The sequence below is a fragment of the Anolis sagrei genome, chromosome 1 (assembly GCF_037176765.1).
Source record: "Anolis sagrei isolate rAnoSag1 chromosome 1, rAnoSag1.mat, whole genome shotgun sequence".
Lineage (NCBI taxonomy): Eukaryota > Metazoa > Chordata > Lepidosauria > Squamata > Dactyloidae > Anolis > Anolis sagrei.
This window is the reverse complement of record NC_090021.1, coordinates 241,431,288-241,455,677: the sequence shown is the minus strand read 5'-3', so window position 1 is coordinate 241,455,677 and position 24,390 is coordinate 241,431,288. Positions and strand designations below refer to the sequence as shown.

At 41.8% G+C, this 24,390-nt stretch overlaps 1 protein-coding gene across 2 annotated transcripts in view; it reads right to left on the bottom strand.

Annotated features, from left to right (window-relative positions):
- TSPAN4 (tetraspanin 4) overlaps positions 1-24,390 on the bottom strand; it is a 753,539-nt gene that overhangs the window by 728,603 nt on the left and 546 nt on the right. The gene's annotated exons all lie outside the window — the stretch shown is intronic.

The window sequence follows — 24,390 nt, the reverse complement described above, 5'->3', positions numbered from 1 at the left end:
AAGAGATTTAGAATTTTCTGCCAGAGAAATCTAGAGCACTCAATCCAATGTTGAGTATCAGCAATTCACCCCACCCATGTGCCAGGGGCTGGTACTGCATTTTGCACTCACTGGCTACATTTCTTTCTTTCCTGGAAATTCACCAAGGATCAGCAGCCAGTGGAACCAACATATGGGCCACCACATTGAGAAGGATGCCCTGGAGGAGTGACCTGAATTAACAGCACTGCCACACAAATTACATGGCACAAGATAAAAGTCCCACGGGCCTCCCTTCTGAAGACGAGAACAGGAACAGGTTATGGCCTTTATGCAGCCAATATAGGTCCTTTCCTACAAGCAAACTGGTATTAATATTACTCAGAATTCATGGCATGGAGGTTTAAGAACTGGAGAATGACTATGGAGACCAGGGTTTGATTCCCTGTTCAACCATGGCAACTCACTGAGTGATTGGTTGACCACATATTCTCAGACCCAGAAACCCCTATGATCAGGGTTACATAAATACTTGAAGGCACACTACAACAATAGTGCATTTCATCTGGAGATATCTTCTTTCACTATTGCACTTCTATAGGCAGAATTCTGCCTTTTTCAAAATGCTCAAACAACAACATATCCATAACAAGTGGGACAACTCAAGCAACTTCCCGTTTTTTATTATGATTATGATGACAATTTCAAACTAATCTAGATACTATTTTCTCCACCCCTTTACCCAATATCAGTAAAGGTACACTGGACAAGTTCCATTTAGGGGGGAAAATAGAAGATCTTTTCCCCAAAAAATTGTAAATGTAGTAGATGGACCGTTCTTTGTCCTGAAACCCATGCATTTCTATTAAAGAGCAGCATGGAGACAGTCTTTTCTGCACTGAGTCTTATATGATTGCCCTTTTCTGGCACATAACACGCCAAATGCTGATGTGTTCCAGGCATTTACTGATAACTGTCATTTTTTAACCCTGGATTTTCCCCAGCCAATATTTGCTGCATTATTACATTTCTACTAGATTGTTTCACATTTTATGGTGTTGCTTGTGAAAATGGTTATTTAGTATTTATGCAGTATGAAAAAACACCATACTGTTCAGAATACTTCATCCCTCTTTTAAATCACCATGGCATAAGACAGCAGCAAAACTATGTCCATGGAAAGGTTCCCTTATCCCCATCTTTACCCTCAAGCAATTATGCTGGGGGTTTGCAACTAAACATCTCCCCAGACACCTTGTATTTTCTTCTTGCAAAAAGGAGATAATTGCCTCTCTTAGAAGCTTCCAGGGGTGACAACTTCATTTTTAATTGGTTATAAGGACTGCTTCCACAATTCAACATTTAAGCAAATGGTTTTAAATTACAGGAAAAGAGGTTCCATGTGAGCATTAGGAAGAACCTCCTGAGTGTAAGAGCTGTTTAACAGTGAAACTCACTGCCTCAGAGTGTAGTAGGGGCTCCTTCTTTGGAGGCTTTTAAACAGAGGCTAGATCTGCCAGAGGTACTTTGATTGTGCTCTTCCTGCATGGCAGGGGGTTGGACTAGATGGTCTATGTGGTCTTTTCCAACTCTATGATTCTTTTATTTGAAATGGCAGGTTTTCAAATCAAGAACTGAATTTCCATCTACTTCTACTGCTTTACTTTTATTTTCGCACACAATCTATGCAGGTCCCAGAAAGTCTGAGAGACAGGGAAGTCATGCTCAGACCCTCCACAACGCTGCCCATCCTTGCAATATATGAATCAAACACTGCACAGTGATCAGCTGTCTTCAAATGAGGGTAACTCCAGTTGACCATTCACTAATAGTCGTGATTATTGGTTTTAAAATGGCGCAGCTTCCAGGACCTTCTTAGCAGTGAAGAAAAACATTGTAACATTCTTTATTTTTGCTCTCTAGAATCAAATTTTTGAATATCTGTATTCCTAGAGACAGAGGGTTTATGATGTCCCAGGAGCTAAGACCAAGCTGCAGTGAACATCCCAACATTGCAGAACAGCTCCAGAGTAAACCGTATTCTTTCTTGTTTCTGAAACACGTATCCTTCAACAGAAAGTGGCTACAAGCTTAATTATTTCTATATTTACAATGTTACTAGAAACGAAATGAAAGTCTGCTTCTCTACCACAACTCCTGAAGGAAAATGGTTCCAAAACACATCTCTTACTATATAAACCCTCAAGGTACAAAAAAATGGAGACTCCAAACCAATAAACAAAATGTAATACTAATTAGTATTTATTCTTTTCCCACTCTAGGTCACAGGATTTTTTGAGAAGAGTGTACAACACAGATCCAGCAGATGGCACAGATGCATGTGTCAGGTATTTACATAACAAGGTGACATGCGCAGGAGTTTGAAAGTATGCACTACATTCAGTTTAGGATCCCTGCTCCAGAAACAAACAACAAACTCAAGAAGTGCCATGACTTGCAGGTAGAACAACACCCAACCAACTTCTGGATAGAAACCAGGCAAGAACAATTCCTGACCCTGTTAAATATGACTTTGTATATGTTTGAATGACATTAAAAGGGGACTTACAGAAACTTTGCTCCCTGTGTTCCATGTCCAAGAAATATCACAGTGTGTACAAAGGTTGAAAACTCTACTGAGATTCAGGGATTTTTCCTTTGTGTGTATTCTTGTAGGAAAGCATAACATGAGGAACATGGCAGGTTTACACCAAATTACACTATCCTCAAGGCTTTTTAATGGCAGCAGAAGCAAATCAGCTTTGCAGGAAGCTTTTAAAGCTCAGTGGAAAGATGCCAAGGGCTTCTGTTGGGCGTCACACAAATAAAGCTGGTGAAAGTTTTTTTTAAAAAAAAACTGAGGTGATTCTTCCCTTATTATCCAGCCTAACAAATCAGCAGCAGCAATTAACAAGGTGTAAAATAAACAACCTGCCACCTGCCTTAACAGTTCCCCTTCCCCTTTTCAAACAAATCAAGGGCTTGGCACAGATTTCCAAATTGGCAATGGATATTATATATGCATTTATTCCACAGCTGTTCTTCATTGCAACCAACATAACAAGCTTACCAAAAGCTTCATTTTTTTTCCTCCAGGAGTATAAGCATTGCCTTTAATGAAATCAGGGGTGTGAAGTTAGCAAGCATTAACTGTGACATCTCCAGCCACGCTCCAGCTTAATTTGCTGGGTTTCAGCCATTTTCTACAGGGTGACATAAAAAACAAAACTTTGTCATAAGACCAGAGGCCTGTCTAGGATCTGTTCACATTACACACTTATAGCACTACCATTCTGCTTGAACTGCCATGGTAACATCTTATAGAATCCTTGGATTTGGAGTTTAAGAGAGGGGCATGTTGGATTCTTAGCCAGAAGGGTCCTAATGGTATCCCACTTAGAAACCCAGTATTCAATAGATACAAGGGGAATTATAATGCTATAATTCTAAGTGTGAAAGGGCCTGTTGCAGCCCATCCATTCCCTTAAAAAAACCCAGATTTTATTTAACTGAAGGACTTGTTAAAAGTACAATTATTAGATAGCTCTGAATAAATGAGAAGAGAGAATTTCTCCAGGAAAATTTTCTTTTTTGGAAAACCTTCCACTCTCATATCTCTGATTCTGTCTAGCTACCACTGATGCCCTAACCCTTTATGAATCTGCTCAATCAACGCTTGCAGCTGTCCAAGTTGGTATCCTTTAGAAATACTATTGCAGCAAAGTCCATAGTTTACCTATGTGACATGTTCTTCTCATGGCAAATAAATCACCCACCATTCAAGTTCAGTGGTGACAATTGCAATGTTTTGATAGAGGAGGAACAACTGTTCCCTATCACTTTATCCACCCCCACACAAATATTATTTTACACCTGTATTATGTCTTCTCCAACCCAGTATTTTTATAACCTCAAAAGAACTGAACACTGTAATCTCAGCTCCCATGTGAGGCTTTCTCTGTCTCCTTGATCATTTGGATTTTGCCCTTTTCTGCCACCATTTCCAGCTCTCTATTAGAAGCTCTTTTGGATCCTGACTTATCCTCTGCAAAGGGGAAATCAGTGAAAATCCCTTCCTTGTGTGTGGGAGTATCTCAAAAGCAAAATACTGCCCCACTGACACTTTAAGAGCTGAGCACTCATTTTTAAGAGCATGGAAGGTAACTATTTTCGCTCATTTAATTTCTGTCCCACTGTCATTGTGGCCCAGGAAGCTCTTAAAAGCATTACAAAAGCCTGCCAAGACAGATGAGAGTGGGATGAACATGCACACAACAGGAAAAGAAATACATAGTAAAAACTATTTTGAAAACTATTTTTAACAGACACTGTTGTCTGTCTCCATTCCAACTGAGGCACCCAAACAAGTAAGAGGGTGAAAGAGATGCATCCCCTTGTTCAACTCTTTTTTTTTAAAATGTATTTTCTAGGACAGCAGTATAGATTAGTCATGCCAGCCACCTCCAACTCAGTCTTTTGTTCTGATTTTGCCTGCTTGGATATTAAAGGGTAATGCAAAGCAGAATTCATCTAAGGGTACATCTACACTGTAGTATGACTGCACTTTGATACCATTTTAACTGCCATGACTAATGCTATTGAATTGTGGGAGTCTTACAAGGTCTTTAGCCTTCTCTACCAAAACTTTAGTTTCACCAAAACTACAAATCCCAGAATTTCGTATCAGTTAAACTGATGCCAAACTGAATTAATTCTGCAGTCTAGATGCACTCTAAGTGACCTAACCATATCCAGAGATTTCATCACCCACAACTTGAAAATATCCCTTCCCCCCTCCCCAAAATCCAAAAAGTAAATCTTGATTTTGCCATTTAATGAAAGAGACACCTTTTTACTACACCATTGTATACAATGAGACTTAAGTGTCTATGGGTTTTGAAATCCACAGAAAGTCCTGGAGCCAAACTCCAGTGGATATCAAGGATTCACTGTATATAGTACGACCCTCTTATCCACATATTTTATATCCATGTTTACATTTATGGAAATTCCAAAACATTTCCCATGAGCTTTGTGGACCTCTCTTGGTCCTCCAGTGCAGTTCTGCAGTATGCCCAACTATAACCACAATATAGTGTGTGATTTATCTATGGTTTCAGGAACACATGGGGGATTTTGGAAAGTCACTATCCAAGGATCATCCAAGTAGGGGATGAAAAGCAGTCCCACAAAACAAAATATACTGCATTCCTGCTAACTTACTAGAAAGAGGATCATATACATGGACTATCCATCATTACCTACTTTGGTCTCAAACACAGTGGGAAATACTGGTATACCTCATGAACCATGTCAATGTGTTCCCAGACATTGCTTCTTTAACACAATATTTGGTACTGTGGCATATTTGTTGTGTGCCTCCAGGTTGCATCCAATTTGTGGCCAGCTTCAGACAGCCCTATTAACAGGTTTTTCCTCAACGTGATTTACCTTTGTCTACAGAGTGTTTGATTCAACCATTGAAATGGAGCAAAGATGCAAGCCCAAGTCCAACACTGAAGCCCAAGTCCAACACTGAAGTCCTGAAGCCCAAGTCCAACACTGAAGTCACAACACCTGGCTTGCTCTTCTACTGTACCTTTAAGGCTAACCAATTTGTATGTCAGCATAAGCTTTCATAGACTGTGCCCCACTTGTTCAGCCACATGGAGTACAAACTCAGCAGACAAACACTGCAGGGCAAGTGTGAAACCCAGTGAAAACCATGATAGGATCAAGGAGTGCCTAGTTCAATTTTAATGGTGATGTTTAACAGTTGCTAAGAGTTCATAGGTGGGACTCAAGTACATCAAGTGTGCATAAACTGATCAATATAAGGAAGGGAAAAGTTTTTGTCTAAGTCAAGAGAAAAAGACAGAATTAACCTACAGGCATATCAAGCTGCAGGTGGATGCAAACATTACAATTAGAGGAAAATTGTCCAAACAGCATCATAAAACATGCAACAGTGATGGTAATGAGATACAGGAAAAGACAATTGTTAACATTGTAATCAACCTTGAAAAGATTGGTTCAGCATAATAATCTGGCTCCTGTAAACTAATGGCAGATCTGTTTAACTGCTAGACTCTTAATTGTCTCAAGAGTGTGGGAGCAATACATAAACACTGCTTTTGGAAAGACAGGGACTTTTTAAAAGAAGAGTTTATGTTGTTCACAAAACTGTATTTAAAATCAGCAGATCAGTGGTACAATGTTACAATGTTTATTGTAAAATTGGTTTGATTTTTTATTGCTTATGTATCTGTATTGTTTTAAAATGTGAGCCACTTTGGGTCCCACTTAGGGAGAAAAGCAGGATATATTATTTACAATGTGCTAAGGCGTCATTGCCTAGGTTCAAACCTCTGCTAAAAAAATGAAATTTGCAAATATATCCCCCTTCATTTGTCCCCCTTCTCAGGTCCCTTCCACACAGCTGAATAAAATCCCACATTTTCCGCTTTTTAAAAACGTTTTATTTTATTTGATACATCCCAACAATTAAGAAACTTTTGCCATACAAAACTTATCTCAGTATACATTATTCCAAAAGTAAACATTCCTTAAATGACACTTTATACATTCCTTAGATGTATATCACCCATTACCCACACCTACAATGTGTTAAGGAGTCAATGCCTCTGTTCAAATCTCTGCTAAGAGAATGACATTTGCAAATATAACCCACTTCATTTGTCGTCGTCCCCCCCTCCCACCTCCTCAGGTCCCTTTCACCCAGCTGAATAAAATCCCACATTATCTGCTTTGACCTGGAATATATGGCAGTGTGGACTCAGATAACCCAGTTCAAAGCAGATGTTGTGGGATTTTCTGCCTTGATATTCTGGGTTATATGGCTGTGTGGAAGGACCCCCCAGTGGAAAAGGAAGACAACTCTCCCTTCAAATTCCTTTGTTTCCCAAGAGATATTTAGATATCAGAACAGCTAGTTCTGATACTACTTTATGTATTGCCATTTCTGTCAAATTTGTGCCATTTATTCTCTCGCTACTCTGTTCTGTACTATGGTGAATGCAGAAGGGACACTGCTGACAGAAGACAACATATATGATAGTGGAAGATAAACAAGTACAGCAAATGCACCACTAATGTTAAGGGTGGAATTACTAGGACCCATGATGTTTTGGCAGAAAGGATGAAGGGAAAGAATTTGCATCTGATATATAGTAGGGTCAGGCATGTAGCCGGGGGGGGGGGGGGGCTTGAGGGGCTTCAGCCCCCCCCCCCCCCCGAAATTCTCATGGTGGTTCGCAAAAAGACCATACTGGTGCATTATTTAAACTGTTATGTTTATTCATATCTGATCTGATCACCATACTCAATATATCTCATATGCATGGGGGTATTGGGGTAATGATACAAAAGGTTTGCTAGGGTAGACCCTCTTTCACTCAGACTCAGCCCCCCCCCGAAACTCAGCCCCCCCGAACCCCACCTGAAAAAAACTCAGCCCCCCCCCCCCCCCCCGAATCGAAATCCTGGCTACAGGCCTGAGTAGGGTCTTCCCCTATGTTAATATCTCTAGCTGTTTCAAGTTCAGGAACCGTCTATAAGCAAGGATAAATCCGACACCCAAATCCCAAGAGAGAAGAGCTGGAGCTCAATGATCATAAATTTCAGCACTGTCATTTGGGAGTTGAAAGGAAAACCAGTGGTGTTCTGTTTTCTGTTTTTGGTCTGTTTTGTAGTAGATTGATCCTTCACAATTCCCCCCCCCCCCCCCCCGAAGCATTGAGTGGTCAGTATAGTTGGACACATTTCTGCCCAAACTTCCTGGGTTCTAAGTGCTTATCTCATGGATATTAACAGATGTCCTGATATGCCAATTATTTTTGTGCAGGAGATTGACAACTGAGAGCTCAAGCCATATGCTCCTTTAAAAAGGATGGGCACATATGCTGGGAGTGTGACTCCACAGCCCACATTGTCCAGCTTCCTTGTCATTAGTCTCTCCCATATTCTGCACAAGTGAAGTCCAACTAAATACTTAGACAACTTTGTGTGTTAACAAGATGTTGAACACTTGGATGTTTCTTTATCTCCAGAAATAATTATCCCCTGACCCTTGCAGGAGCCTCTATCCATCACCCCACACCCATTTAATTTATTGGTGATATATAGAGATTACATTTCAGAAAAGTCACTTGTGATGGAAAAGCAATGCTATCTCAGAAGCTAAGAAGGACTAACTAGAGTGAAAGAGAAACAAAATGGAGTTCAGGTGTTGAAGATGCAGTAATAATTTTGTTAGGTTAGATATTTTTGAATACATGAGATGTTGCAGGTAAACCCTTCTGACACTTGGTGATAACTCTGGTTATTTAAAAACAACAGCTCTGCGCTGTCCTAGTAATGTAGTGCAGCAACGTCTTCAAGGGATTGTCTGGGACAGCAACATTAAAAGATATATAGATGGGTTTCAACATGAAAAGACAAAACCTTTGGATACTTCCTAGAACTGAACCTTCATTACTAGGGCAACAACAGTCAGCAATATCATCTTGATTCAAATTCTGCAGGACTATAGATCAGGAAAGAAAGTGAATAGGTGGTTCAATAACAAAGGACACAACAAATAAATCTTGTCTCACAACCTTGCAATTTCATACACTGTAAGAGTAGTTAAGTTTTGAAGAACACAGAAAATCAAACTTGAAACATTGTTCATCTCAGGCTGCATACAAACTCCAATCTGATGTTGAAAAATATGTGCTTACCAGAAATACTTATTGTTTGCAGCAAAGATACTTTTTAACAAACTTGCTTTCCTATGATCTGAATTAGTTCCAATGAAATCAGTAGGATTGACTTTCAAATAAACCAGACTAAAACAGTAAGCATCACCATGGTTTATGATACTACTAGCTTGGGGACCCGGCGCTGCCCGGGTTATTAGAGAAAGTGGGTAATGGCGGTTCTGTATGCCAAGTTTGGTCTTTATTAGTCATTGGTTAATGGCTGCATTCTTTTCAGGAAGTGAGTGAAGGTACTTGAAGTCCCATCATGCATGGTCCACCCTTCTCCAAACAGCAGCAGGATATAGAGTGGGTCATGGGGGCTCTGTGTGCCAAGTTTGGTCTTTATCAGCCATTGGATGAAGGTGGTAGTGGTTTCAGTAAGTGAGTGAAGGTAATGCAAGTCCCATCATCCAAAGTCCATCCTCCTTCAAACTGCAGCAGGATGTAGAGTGGGTCATGGGGGCTCTGTGTGCTAAGTTTGGTCTAGATTGGTCATTGGATGAGGGTTGCAGCAATCTTGGGAAGGGAGTGTAGGTACTTGAAGTCCTATCATCCATAGTCTGTCCTCCTCCAAACTGCACCAAGATGTAGAGTGGGTCATGGGGGCTCTGTGTGCTAAGTTTGGTCTTGATCAGTCATTGGATTAGGGTCGCAGTGGTTTCAGTAAGTGAGTAAACGTACTGCAAGTCCCATAATCCATGGTCAACCCTCCTCCAAAACTGCAGCAGGATGTAGAGTGGGTCATGGGGGCTCTGTGTGCCAAGTTTGGTCTAGATTGGTCATTAATGAGGGTTGCAGCAATCTTGGGAAGGGAGTGGAGGTACTTGAAGTCCCATCATCCATGGTCTGTCCTCCTCGAAAGTGCACCAGGATGTAGAGTGGGTCATGGAGACTCTGTGTGCCAAGTTTGGTATTGATCTGTCATTGGCGAGGGTCTCAGTGGTCTCAGGAAGTGAGTGCAATGACTGCAAGTCCCATCATCCATTGACAAATTCTTCCAAACTGCACCAGGATGTAGAATGGGTCATGAAGGCTCTCTGTGTAAATTGTGGTTCTGACCCATCATTGTTGACAGTTGTAATGGTCTTAGGAAGGGAGTGCAGGTATTGCAAGTCCCATCGTCCATGGTGCATCCTCCTCCAAGCCGCACCAGGATGTAGAGTGCATCATGGAGACTCAGTGTGCCAAGTTTGGTCTTTATCGGTAATTGGATGAGGGTTGCAGTGGTCTCAAGAATTGAGCAAAGGCACTGCAAGTTCCATAATCCATGGTCCATCCCCAGCCAAACCACACCAGGACGTAAAGTGGGTCATGAGAGGTCTATGTACCAAATTTGGTCCTGATCAGTCATTGGATGAGGTTAACAGCGGTCTCAGAATGTGAGTGGTGGTACTGCAAGTCCCATCATCCATGGTTCATCCTCCTCCAAACTGCAGTAGGATGTCGAGTGGGCCATGGGGGCTTTGTGTGCCAAGTCTGGTCTGTATTGGTAATTGACTCAGCCCCCTCTGGCCTTTCCTTTCCTCTCTTTGTCATCTCGGAATCTTGGAATTGAGGCTGGCCAATCAGAGACCATATGCAAATTTCCTTCTGTCATGTCCCCGTTTCTGCCATGAACCCTTTTCTCCACCAGGGGCTCCTGTTGAAGCAGGCCAATCAGGGATCATATGCAAATAGCACCACAGCAGCAGCCAGTCAGAATCTTGGAACTTTCAGGCTGGCCAATCAGAAAGCCGGCACATACTCCGCCACACATCCGCCGCATACAAGTTTTGACTTTTATTATATATATAGATATATAATCTATATAGGATTTTTTAGGATTTTATTATGTACTGATGTTTTAATTTAAGTGTTGAATTGTTATTTTTTGTATTATTTGTTATGTGTTCGGGCATCTAATTGTGCCCTCCCCTGTAAGCCGCCCTGAGTCCCCCCCGGGGTGAGAAGGGCGGGGTATAAGTGAATGAAATAAATAAATAAATAGTAAATATAGATATAAAGTCCTGATCAAGCTGAACAACATTACTAAGGCCCCTTTTACACCGCCATTTAAAATCCAGATTATCTGCTTTGAACTGGATTATATGGTAGTGTAGACACATATAATCCAGTTCAAATTAGATACTGTGGATTATCTGTCATGATAATCTGTATTATATGGCAGTGTAGAAGGGGTCTAAGACAGTGCAGAGCTGTTGTTTTTAATCTCTTGATCAACATGAACAAGTATCTTCTATAGTTTTGTATAGGAAACATGATAAATGAATCAGAACTTTAACAGAAAAGCTGTGTGCTCCTCATTGACCTTGAATATAATATGAACCAAACTCTTGGCAATAGAAATAGGTAAATTCTGATAAAGTGGCAGAAAGCCATTTGATTCCTAGACATTTTGGAATTCAGTTCCTATAATCTCTTATCACTGATCATGGTGGTTAGGGAGGGTTGGAGTCAAAGTTCAAATAACCTCTAAACCCAAAGTTTCCTATCTCCAAATTAGTGTCTGCATCTTGCAGCCACATCAAGATCTCATAAAATCATACTGTAAGGTTATTTTTTTCAAGCAACCATCTTTAAATTTTCATTCACTTGAATTTTAGTCAGGGAAGCCAGAAGGAGCTTTTACAGTTTGCATGCAGACACACAGAGTGCGAGTTGCAAGCTGGCAGAAGGTAAAAACATCTTGAGCTCATTGGCATCAGATGCATCATTAGTAGGAGTCAATTTGCTTCCACCAGGTTCTGTTTGCTTACACCTGTTGAACACCTGTAAGCAAACAGTTATTTCAAGGATGCAATGCCTGCACTTTCTCTCTATAGTCAAATAAATCATGTAGCATTGCTTTCAGACCATTTTTAAAAAAGACCACATGATGCTCTTACAGCCCAATTACAACCAATTACATTAAAACTCGGAAATAATGCTGCTGTATACCATGCGACTTAACTTCCTATTTAGTCTGTTTAAGAGTACAGCCTCCCTTCAAACACTGTCTTCAAATAAGAGACATACAGTTTCAAAACATATCACTATTCAAAATTTAAGCTTGTGAAAACTTCTAAAGGTAAAAGAGGAAGTAGCATGTTAATTTCTACAATAACACAGCAGTTGCTTCTATTCCGAGAACCAAATAAGTTCCCTCTGTTCATAGCATAAAATAATCACTGTCCTAGGGAAGGACAAAAAAGGCCTTCTATCTTCATTAGTTCCGGAAGTCATAAAAACTGATGTTTCAGCTATCTTAGAACCTTTTTGCCTATATTGGGGGCATGTGCTCCTCTACAGTTCACGTTGAGGCTGGAGTTTCAGCACATCAGGTCAATAATCCATGTTTTCAAAAAATAGTCACGAAAGACGCATTAACATAAGCTGTGCATTAAGGCACAATTATTTATACACAGGGCAGTAATGGCTTGTCTTAGCTCTCATGAAATTCTATTTTCAGAGAAACTAGCACTTGAAAGACCCATAATACTAATAGACCCAGTAACAAGGATAACCAAGGGACACAGTTTTTCTTATGCCAATACAGACTGTACAAGAAGAAAAGCCCAGTTAAACAAGCATAGCTTGCAATGGTATACAATAGCATGGCACCACAAGAGTTCTATTTTCTAGGCATGTTTTATTTGCACACTTCAGTATGTGTTGTAAGTTGTATGGCCATGTTCCATCTGTGTTCTCAAATAATATGCTGTGTCCATATTGGTTTATCAGGTGCTTTGCTATGGCTGACTTCTCTGGTTGAAGTAGTCTGTATTGCCTTTCATGTTCCTTGATTCATGTTTTGGTTTGGTGAATATTCCACAGATATATAAACCCCATTTTCCTAGTTTCCAACAGACCTCACAACCTCTGAGGATGCCTGCCACAGATGCAGGCTAAACGTCAAAAGAGAATGCTTCTGGAACATGGCCATACAGTCCGGAAAACTTACAACAACCCTGTAATTCCATCCATGAAAGCCTTCGACAATGCACTTCAGTATGTTGTTTTCCACTCAACTTTTCATAGCTCTGAAATTCTGAGATAGTAGAATGCACAAATTATTTGGAAATTGCCTTTTGCAATGCCACCCAAATGTCAAGGATGGTTAATGGCAATTTATGATTTCCAAGAAAATTATTTGCTACTATGGGTCTTATGACTATGGTCAGCAAAGGGAGGTCAGGGTGAGGTGGGATGGCCTCTAGGATATCATTGCCCCTGTTAATTAAAAACTCTGGAGCCTTGACCCTAAGTGCCTTGGCCTCATTACACTAATGGCATTCAGTGGAGACATTAAGCAACAGAAGTGCCTAACATAGGGCTGAGTGGTGCCATGGAGATCACTGAGCCTTTCTGAACCCCTTGGTCCTTGATAGGTTCCTAACCATGCTTAACTCTGATGTTAATCACCTATCTAGCTCTAGGTCTGTGCTTAGAAAAGACTTTTTTAATAACTACCAGAACACCACAGAGAATGTCCATGCTATCTGAAGGATTCTAGGATCTGGTGCTGAAAAATGTTTTCCATGTTTTAGTCGACATATATCACTGTATTTGCATTTTGAGTGTATGTGGCCTCTGTTTTCCTCTCTCCATCCCAGAGGAACTCTGACAGAAAAGATGAATCTGTGCCCAAGCACTTTCATAGAAACACAACCACCACCCTGATAACATGGACCACAAAAAAGCAAGTTTCCTGGCTTGTTTATTCCAACTGCTTTATAAAAAATGTAAGATGAGAAATCTTTATTTCTAGACATTTGCCCTCAGTGCCACAGGACCTTTTTATCAATACAATAGCCCAACATTAACTAGACCGACTAGACACAAGGAAATGAATCAAAACGTGTGCGTACAAGAACTGAATCTTAATGCGTTATTTACGAACAAGCATTAATAATTGCTAAGAGGCAACCTTAAAAAGGCACTTAGGTTGAATATGAAGCTAATTTTAGAACGTGCCACTAATGTACTCATTAAGAAAAAAAAAGTGTCAAAGTTTTGACACAACTCATTCACACAATCTTGCCACTTCTGAACTCTGTGATCTGCTCTAGACAGTGAACCAAAGAATAGAGGTATAGTTTGCAGAATAACCCTCTCACAGTAATGGATGCCAACCTTCAACTTCTAAAAAAAACCACCTGTGCCACCATCTTCCTATGATGTCTATAGCAAAATCTGTAGATTCAACTTTTTGAAGGAAATAAATGATTAACTAAGACTATGTTTCTGGGATGAAAAGCACAAAGGCAAGCAAAGAAGTTGGGATGATGGTATTTGTTTTCACTTGTAAAGCTGACTAGCCAAAATTTGAGATGTTCCCAACAAATCCCATCACTCTGTCAAGATACATCGATGAGTACATGAGACAGGGCTCTCTTACCAGCATCTTCACTGCAGACCTTCCACCTACACCAAATTAAGTTGACTCCATCCTTATCAGACATCAAGTAGTGAGCAGAGCTACACTATTCTATTTGGCTTGAAGTTTGTGGGATATTTTATTTTAATTTACATCTCATTGGAAACACTGGTAGACCAAAAAAAAGGAAAATAAATAATTGTAACCTCTATATGTCTAGCAATAAATCCTTCACAGTTATGAAGCAGGATAAGCTGAAACCATGAGATCTCTGCCTCCAATGTTTTGGTCAGCAGATTTTATCAGCAGATTTTATCATACTTGATGAAAACTTGATAGAGTTCAAGAAGAGACAAAAAAAAATAAGGTGAACACCAGATCTGGCCCATGGGAATAACTAGCCAACACTGTTTTAAAGGGGCTTCATGCAGTGTTCTAAATAGCTACTTTCATGCCTTGCCCAGAATCCAGACAGAAAGGTGTTCTAAAATTACAACTGCAGACTTTACCTCATTAACATACATATATAGGTAGGCTCCTAGAGATTGCTTCACTAGTCTGATCTACAATCCAATCCAATGCATATCTGCTCGAAACCATTACCATTAATTTCAGGAGGGTTACTCAAACATAATTGTGTATGGAATTGCAACTTTCATGTATAACGTACAACAACATCTAACCTTATTCTAACAAGATCACATAGGTTGGGCTTGACAGGAAGATGTTTATGTATATTTCAGCTTTTGTTCCTTTGGTAATTTCAGTGAACAACTGAACATCAGTAGTACCTCTCACACATCTCTCTTTTAACTTCTCTTATTTTCCCCCTGGTTTGTTCCTAATGCATACTTCATGCTGAGATAAACACTGCAGCTATCCCATGAATAAGGGAAACAGAAAAAGCTTCATTTTGGAAAACAACAAAAGGCTCAGTAGCTAACTCTTTGTCTAAATAACCTAAAGGCACCAAATCCTGTATGATCTTGGAAGCTAAGCAGAGTCGATCCAGGTTAATATCTGGATAGGAACCCACCAACAAAGACCAGGTGCTTTATGCTACATTTCATAGGACAGAACTGGCAAAACGATCTCTGAATATTTCTTGCCTAAGAAAACCCCATGAAATTCATAGGATTGACACAGGTGACTTGAAGAAACACGTGCATGCGTGCGTGCGTGCGTGCGTACACACCTAAATCTTTCCGTTCAGGACAACAGAAATAACTACTGGATTGTACAGACAGGTGCACTGTCCATTTAATGCCAAGTTGCCTTTGAATGCTTGAACAACTTTTGCCTCTGCCAACAAAATCTAAGCCTGATCCAACAGCAAACAACCACAGTCATGCAGAGGCATTCTCTGTAATGAAAAAGCACAGAGAAAGTTGAAACAATGCCATGAACCATTCAATTATGGTCACACCTATCACCACTCAGTTTCCAATGCCACTTAAGGCGCTGGTTTGGTCAAGAAAGTTGGTGCCAGAAAAGAGTTGGCTCTCAACACAGGTTTTACTTTTACATATCTGATTGTGCTCAAATGCCATCCAAATTATCTCTCTAAGAAACCACAGGTCCTCAAGCACAGCTCTATAGTCAACATCTGCCAGAACCTGAGAGAGACTTCCTCTCCAGGAATCTCTAAGTCCTCCAGTCAGATTCTATGATCACTGCTTTGAGTCCTCATCTGGGAGAAAAGTGGGATAGAAATAAATAAATAAGTAAATAATATGTACTAGTAGTGGTTGTTGTTCCTGCAGATTCCTAGAGATGTGTTTTCTCAGGTTTAAAAAGGGATTTTATAAATTCACATTTTCCCCACTTTCACAAAGGTTCTGTGTCCCTAACCCCGGCGAATGTGAAAGGCTGACTATTGTTAAATAATGAACCATGTGTATATGTTTTGATCCATACAAGCAAAAGAAAAGGTTACTAAGTGGCCTTCCAAGACCCCAGCAATTTTCAAGTGGTCTTGGGAAAAACATTTGAGAACTACCGACTTTTTGTTATTTGCAGAACCTTCAGAATAATCCATAACACCAGAAACCAGTGGAAGTGTATTTCAGTCTTCTGCAATATTTCTGTATTGGAGCTTGCCATTCTTCAACAAATTGACTTCAAAAGGAAGGCTCCAGTATCAAAGAGCTGAATTGGATTAAAAAAAAAACACTTTGTGAAGAACTGAATAGAGACAAGGACTTTCTGTACCACTACATTGCTCACACTGCAAAACTGCAACAATGTTGTGAATGGACATATTGCTCCTCTTAAGCCACACACAGAACAACTAGGATCTGCAACCCAAAGAGCTGACTATCTTGTTCCATTCTGCCATGTCGTCATCCATGATGCCTCACTGCATTCATTCTCACCTACGAAACAATGCTCAGTCCTCACTGAGCTACTTTGTGGCCTTCCTCCCTCCACCACTATTTTTATGGGTTGCCAGCTTTATTTGGCACTTCTACAAATGTTGATGTTTCTCCAAATTTCCTGACACCTCCTGGATGCTATTGTTTGTGAGAACAAATTCAGGTGACAATTTTGCTATTAGTGGTCAAAGACATAGTTGCATTAATCTATTTCACCATTAAAAAACACACAAAGGATTTGTATGGCACCTTAGAGACTAAGATAAAGAAATGTCTGGCATTCACTTTCAAAAAAACCCAGCACTTGCATCTGATGAGGCAGATGGGAGTCCACAAAAGTTTATTTATCTCACTTAGGTTCAAAGATGCCACAAGCTTACTTTTAAGTTTATAAGACTATCACAATGCGTTAGATCACCACAGATTGAATTTTTGCCTTGTTGTTACTGTTGTTCCCATTTTACTCCCCTCATGTTTATATACATTTATATATCAGCCACTAGCTGTGCCCTGCCACGCGTTGCTGTGGCCTATAGTAAAACTTATCAAAGTTGAGGTAGATATCTGGACTATTATGAAAGAGAGGTACCTACCTATTCCTTCCCCCTTTCTCTCCTTTCTTCCTTCTCTACCTCTTTCTTTCTTTCCTTCTTTCACTACTTGGTTTCATCCTTCTCTCTTTCCTTCATTCCCTCCCCCTTTCTTCCTTTGCCTTTCTTCCCTCCCTGTTTGCTTCCTTCTTTCACTTTTTATTTCCTTTTATTTCACCACCATCATAACAATAACAATAATGCAATGCATTGCCTCCGGGACCTGACACCTCTCCCATTCCCCCTAAAAGGGTCTCATAGGAATAATAGAATCATAATAATCATAGAAATAACAACCCTTACACGCCACACATTGCTGTGACCAACCTTCCCTCTTTCTCTCCTTCTTTCCCTCCTTCCTTCCTTCCCTCCCATCTTTCCTTCTCCTCTTCCTTCTCTATCTCCTTCCTTCCCCCTTTTTCTTTCTCTTCTGGCCTCTTTCCTTCCTTCTCTCTTTCCTTCTTTCCTTCCCTCCCTCTTTCTCTACATCTTCCCCCTTCCTTCACTCCCTCTTTCCTTCCTTCATTCCCTTTTTTCTTTCCTTCTCTCCTTCCTTCCTTCCCCCTTTTTCTTTCTCTTCTGGTCTCTTTTCTTCCTTCTCTCTTTCCTTCTTTCCTTCCCTCCCTCTTTCTCTACATCTTCCCCCTTCCTTCACTCCCTCTTTCCTTCTTTCATTCCCTTTTTTCTTTCCTTCTCTCCTTCCTTCCTTCCCCCTTTTTCTTTCCCTCCCTCTGTCTCTCATTTCTTCCTTCTCTACCTCTTTCCTTCCTTCCCCCTTTTTCTTTCTCTTCTGCTGTCTCTCTTTTCTTTCCTTCCATCTTTCCTTTTCTTTCCTTTTCTTCTTCCTTCTTTCTCTAACTTTCCTTCCTTCCCCCTTTTCTTTATCTCCCTTTCTCTTTCTTCCTTCTTTCCTTCCTTCCTGTCTTTCCTGGATTTTGACAGGGCGGGAAGGGGTGCGGTGGGGTTTGGAGGTGGCGTGAAGTAAAAGGAGGTAAGATTGGGGCAGGCGAGTGATGGAGCGTGAGGTTGTGTGTGTGTGCGGCAGCGGGGGGAGTGATGGAGCGTTGGGTTGCGTGTGTGTGTGCGGCAGCGGGGGGGAGTGGGGTTGGGCGTGTGTGTGTGGCGGTGGGGGAGTGATGGAGCGTGGGGTTGCGTGTGTGTGTGCGGCGGGGGGAGTGATGGAGCGTGGGGTTGTGTGTGTGCGTGCGGCGGGGGGTGTGTGTGCGGGAAGCGGCGCGGCGGGGCTTGGAGTGGGCATGGTTTCCGCAGAGGGAACTGTGTGCGCGCGCCAGGGAACTTGCGGCTGGGCACCAATGCGAATGCTGAGTTGTTTTGCCGTTTTGTGAGTGTGTTGTTGTGTTGTTTTTCATTTTGAGTAGATATGTTTGTACCTTATGGGTTGTGTTATGGGCATGGGAATTTTGGTTAAGTTTCGTTGGGGGGTTTGTGAGTTTTGTTGATTTGCCGTTTTGTGAGTGTGTTGTTGTGTTGTTTTTCATTTTGAGTAGATATGTTTGTACCTTGTGGGTTGTGTTATGGGCATGGCAATTTTGGTTAAGTTTCGTTGGTTTTTTTTTGAGTTTTGTTGTTTTGCCGTTTTGTGAGTGTGTTGTTGTGTTGTTTTTCATTTTGAGTAGATATGTTTGTACCTTGTGGGTTGTTATGGGCATGGCAATTTTGGTTAAGTTTCGTTGGGGTTTTTTGAGTTTTGTTGTTTTGCCGTTTTGTGAGTGTGTTGTTGTGTTGTTTTTCATTTTGAGTAGATATGTTTGTACCTTGTGGGTTGTGTTATGGGCATGGCAATTTTGGTTAAGTTTCGTTGGTTTTTTTTTAGTTTTGTTGTTTTGCCGTTTTGTGAGTGTGTTGTTGTGTTGTTTTTCATTTTGAGTAGATATGTTTGTACCTTGTGGGTTGTGTTATGGGCATGGCAATTTTGGTTAAGTTTCATTGGTTTTTTTTAGTTTTGTTGTTTTGCCGTTTTGTGAGTGTGTTGTTGTGTTGTTTTTCATTTTGAGTAGATATGTTTGTACCTTGTGGGTTGTGTTATAGGCATGGCAATTTTGGTTAAGTTTCGTTGGGTTTTTTTTAGTTTTGTTGTTTTGCCGTTTTGTGAGTGTGTTGTTGTGTTGTTTTTCATTTTGAGTAGATATGTTTGTACCTTGTGGGTTGTGTTATGGGCATGGCAATTTTGGTTAAGTTTCGTTGGTTTTTTTTTAGTTTTGTTGTTTTGCCGTTTTGTGAGTGTGTTGTTGTGTTGTTTTTCATTTTGAGTAGATATGTTTGTACCTTGTGGGTTGTGTTATAGGCATGGCAATTTTGGTTAAGTTTCGTTGGGGTTTTTTGAGTTTTGTTGTTTTGCCGTTTTGTGAGTGTGTTGTTGTGTTGTTTTTCATTTTGAGTAGATATGTTTGTACCTTGTGGGTTGTGTTATGGGCATGGCAATTTTGGTACAGTTTCGTTGGGGGTTTTTTGAGTTTTGTTTCCTCGTTGGATGCCCCTAACAAATTTATATATATAGATTTAAGACAAATGTTCATGCATCTGATCAGTACTCAAAAGCTTATTACTTTGCAATAGATTGGTTAGTCTCTAAACCAGGCATGGACAAAATTGGGCGCACCAGGTGTTCTGGACTTCAACTCCCACAATTCCTTAAGAATTGTGGAAGTTGAAGTCCAAAACACCTGGAGGGCCAAAGTTTGCCCATGCCTGCTTTAAACAGTTAGAACCTTTTAGAGATGTGAAGACCTTTCCACAAAATGCATCCAGGGATGACTTTTTCTTTCACCAACCTCTGCTTTTTTGATGCTTTCAATTTTGGTAAAGTGAGTTTGACAAGGCCTTTAATCTTCTCTGCCAAAGATAGCTGATGCCGCACTCAACTACAAATCCCAGGACCCCATAGCTTTAAGCCATGACAGTCAGAGTGGTCCCAAACTGCAGTAATCCTACGGTGTAGAGCAGAGCTTTCCAAACTGTGAGTCAGGACACACTAGTGCAGTGGTTCTCAACCTGTGGGTCCCCAGGTGCTTTGGCCTACAACTCCCAGAAATCCCAGCCAGTTTACCAGCTGTTAGGATTTCAGGAGTTGAAGACCAAAACATCTGGGGACCCACAGGTTGAGAACCACTGCACTAGTGTGTCGCCAGCAGTCCCTCTCTGTGTCACATGAAAAATTCTCTCCCGCCCACTGCCACCACAAACAACGGATGGTGATGTTCAAGTGAAGGTATTTATTTACTGCATTTATATACTGCTTTTCTCACCCCTGGGGGAGTCAAATCAGTTTACAACATAATAATGTCAAAATTCAATGCCAAACATACATGTGAAAACCAAAGCATAATAACTAGACAATGACATACAACTATGAAATTAAAACCATTAACCATATTAAAACATGAAACATAAACAAGCATTTAGACATTACTACATATAATTAAAAACATCCTAGTATAAATATTAAAATCACATAGTCCAAAATCATAGTCCAAAGTCATTCCAATTGTCAATTGCACATATTCCCTATTCATTTCTTCAACTGCATTACTTTGCTTGGTCCCACAGCCATGTCTTTGCTTTCTTCCTGAAGGCCAAGAGGAGGGCGCTGATCTAATTTCATTTGGGTGGGAGTTCCAAAGCCGAGGAGCCACCACTGAGAAAGCCCTGTCTCTCGCCCACACCAACTGCACCTGCGAAGGAAATTGAACCGAGAGCAGGGCCTCCTCAAAAGATCTTAGCCTCTGTGATGGTTCATAGAGGGAGATGTGTTTAGACAGATAAACTGGGCTGGAACTGTTTAGGGCTTTATAGGCTAAAGCCAGCACTTTGAATTGTGCAGACTGGCAGCCAGTGGAGCTGGCTTAACAGGGGGGTTTTATGTTCCCTGTAAGGAACATTGTTCCCCATTGGAACACTTAAAGCTTCCAAATGGTCTTCAACCCCATGTAGAGCATTTGTGATGTAACTAGACCTTGGGCCACCGTGGTCAAGTCTTGCTTCCCAAAACTAGGTACTGTTAAAACTTTTATAATATGCCCAATTTGTTGACTGAGTTGCAGTAAAAGCACAAAATGAATAAGCTTTTAATTAAGAGAAGAAAATACATTGATTATAATATTTCTAATGAACCACATGAAGTGGAGGAAACGGCACAAGAATCAACTATAGTACATAAGTAGTGTGAAGAAGAAAAATCCAAACTTTATTTATGCAGTAAAGATTACATGAAAGTTATATATATTATACAATATATATAGAGAGAGAGAAAGACAGAAACTGTTTTAAAGGGTTTGCCAGTAAAACTGAATTATTGCATCGTGAAAGGGTGCATGTCTAAAAAGTGTGTCCCAAACATGGAAAGTTTGGAAAGTTCTGGTGTAGAGACATCCCTGATCTCCAGAGTTGTAATCCACACTCAAAGTGGGTTGCTGTGAGTTTTCCGGGCTATATGGCCATGTTCCAGAAGCATTCTTTCCTGACGTTTCACCCACATCTATGGCAGGCATCCTCAGAGGTCATGAGGTGTGTTGAAAACTAGGCAAGTGAGGTTTATGTATCTATGTAACTTCTGGGGTTAGAGAAAGAACTCTTGTGTGTTTGAGGCAAGTATGAATATTGCAACCTCTGAAGATTTTTTTTCCCTGTGTCAGGAGCTACTTGAGAAACTGCAAGTCACTTCTGGTGTGAGAGAATTGGCCACCTGCAAGGACGTTGCCCTGGGGATGCCCAGGTGATGTTTTACCATTCTTGTTGGAGCGTTCTCTCATGTCCCAGCATGGGGAGCTGGAGCTGACAGAGGGAGCTTATCCGTGCTCATCCCTTCAGAGGATGTCTGCCATAGATGTGGGCGAAACATCAGAAGAGAAAGCTTCCGAAACATGGTCATACAGCCCGGAAAACTGACAACAACCCAGAGATTCTGGCCATGAACACCTTCAACAACACACACTCAAACTTGTTAAACCTTTCCAAGGATGTAGTTTGGCAGCACTTTAATTGCTGTGGCTCAATCCTATGGTATCCTGGGTATTGTAGAATCATAGAATCATAGAGTTGGAAGAGACCTCATGGGCCATCCAGTTCAACCCCCTGCCAAGAAGCAGGAAAACTGCATTCAAAGCAACCCCAACAGATGGCCATCCAGCCTCTGTTTAAAAGCTTCCAAAGAAGGAGCCTCCACCACACTCTGGGGCAGAGCGTCCCACTGCTGAACGGCTCTCACAGTCAGGAAGTTCTTCCTCATGTTCAGGTGGAATCTCCTTTCTTGTAGTTTGAAGCCATTGTTTCACGTCCTAGTCTCCAGTGCAGCAGAAAACAAGCTTGCTCCCTCCTCCCTATGACTTTCACTCACATACTTATACACAGCTATCATGTTTCCTCTCAGCCTTCTCTTCTGAAGGCTAAACATGCCCAGTTCTTTAAGCCGCTCCTCAAAGGGCTTGTTCTCCAGACTTCTGATCATTTTAGTCGCCCTCCTCTGGACACATTCCAGCTTGTCGATATCTCTCTTCAATTGTGGGGGCCATAATTGTTGGGAGGGACAAAGGCAATCCTTGGCAGTGAAAGCTAAAGAGTCTGTACAACTCCCAACTGCAAGGATCCCAAAGTGTTGAGCCATGGCAGTTAAGAGTGGCCTCGAACTGCATTAATTTTGCAATGTAGGTGAATCCCTGGTCTCCAAGAGCTCAAGACCAAGACAAGACAGGCAGGCACATCTGCAGCCTTTGGCAGAAGGAAAAGCGAGCCTCGGCACTTGCAAAAGCCCTTCCCGCTCTTTTCCTTCTCCAGCCACGCGCCAGCCTGATTGACAGCTCTCCCCTCCTCGCACAAAAAAACAGAAACAACAACACAACGTTGCCGTTGGACAGGCGTTACATCCTCCCGAAGCTGGAACATTTCGTGCCGAGGAAGGAATCCCGCCCGTTTCAAAGGCGACTTTCTGTGGCCAAAGGAGACAGACACAGAGAAGGAGGACTCTGGGCCAAAAGTCCGAGGCGCCCCGCCCAGGCGCTTCAGCCAAAACTGAGGGAAAGTTGGACCCAAAAGACATCCTAGATTGGAAGAGAAGGCATACGCCATCTAGTCCAGACATGGGCCAACTTGGGCCCTCCCTCCAGGTGTTTGGACTCCAACGCCCACCATTCCTGACAGCCTCAGGCCCCTTCCTTTTCCCCCTTAGGCCCCTTCCTTTTCCGCTTAAGCGGCTGAGGGGGAAAAGGAAGGGGCCTGAGGCTGTCAGGAATGGTGGGCGTTGGAGTCCAAAACACCTGGAGGGAAGGCCCAAGTTGGCCCAGGCCTGTGTTAACATATCTGGTAATCCCTCTCTGCTTTGGTCAATTCATTCACTCAGGATGGTTCCCCTCGAGTTCAGGCGCCCTCCCTCCTTCTCTCAATACAAAACAATGCAAAACAAGCCTCCAGTGGGGAAAAACAGCTCCTCAGAGGAAGACAAGGAACGCGGGGAAGGGGGCTTTGGAAAGCCCAGCCTGGCAAAGACGCCTTCACATCACAGGCAGACCTGCGCAGATGGCAATGCAACATCTGCCTTGAGAAGCCTACGAGGGTTCAGGAGCCAGGAGACCAAACCGCCCGAGGAACCGAGAGAAAGAAGGAGGGAGGTCTGCCAACACAATGGGGCTCTCGCTCCGGAGTGTCTCCTAAAAACACGGCGTCGGGTGGGGTTTGAGGGCCCTTCCACACAGCCCCATATCCCAGAATATCAAGGCAGAAAATATCCAGAGAGTGGACTGAAATAGCACAGTTCAAAGCAGAGATTGTAGGATTTTCTGCCTTGATATTCTGGGATACGGGGCTGTGTGGAAGGGCCCAGAGGGATACGGGGAGCAGTTCCACTCCAGGTCTCTCCTGGGGTGCATCCGCACTTGGAGAACTGATGTGGTTTGGTCTCACTTTCACAGCCTATGCGCGCAATGCGATGGAATCATCGGAGCGATCGTTTGGCAGAGGAGGCTGAAGACATTGCACAACTATAACTTCAGGTCCATCCACACAGCCCAATAACCCAGAATACCAAGGCAGAAAATCCCACAATATCAGCTTTCAACGTGGTTATCCGAGGGCCCTTCCGCACAGCCCAATAACCCAGAATATCAAGGCAGAAAATCCCACAATATCTACTTTGAACTGGATTATTTGAGCCACACTGCCATATATCCCAGTTCAAAGCAGATAATGTGGGGTTTTCTGCCTTGATATTCTGGGATATAGGGCTGTGTGGAAGGGCCCTGAGTCCACACTGCCATATCTAGCAGTTCAAAGCAGACAATATGGGATTTTACTCAGCTGTGTGGAAGGAACCTCTCACG